This window comes from Fukomys damarensis, unplaced genomic scaffold, assembly GCF_012274545.1.
Source record: "Fukomys damarensis isolate Sample0158 unplaced genomic scaffold, DMR_v1.0_HiC HiC_scaffold_13, whole genome shotgun sequence".
Taxonomy (NCBI): domain Eukaryota; kingdom Metazoa; phylum Chordata; class Mammalia; order Rodentia; family Bathyergidae; genus Fukomys; species Fukomys damarensis.
The window spans coordinates 14,480,740-14,480,987 of NW_022900925.1; positions in this window are offsets into that span (position 1 = coordinate 14,480,740).

The following is a 248-nucleotide window of genomic DNA, read 5'->3' on the forward strand; positions in this document are numbered from 1 at the left end:
TTGGGGGCCGCGGGGCGGGAGGCATCAGAAGGGAGCGAGAGAGGGAGGGGAAGGAGGGAGGCAGTGCCGCCTTTTTTTTGCATCAGTGTTTTAAATTTGCAAATATATATTTTGCAAATATTTTGGGAGACATTGCTTTTTCTCCCGGTGCTCCCCCTGTTCTTTCCTGTGGAGTGCGCTGCGTCGCCCAGCCCTGTCGCCCCCCGGAGGTGATCCCTCCTTCCTGCCCGCCCGCCAGCCTGACCTGT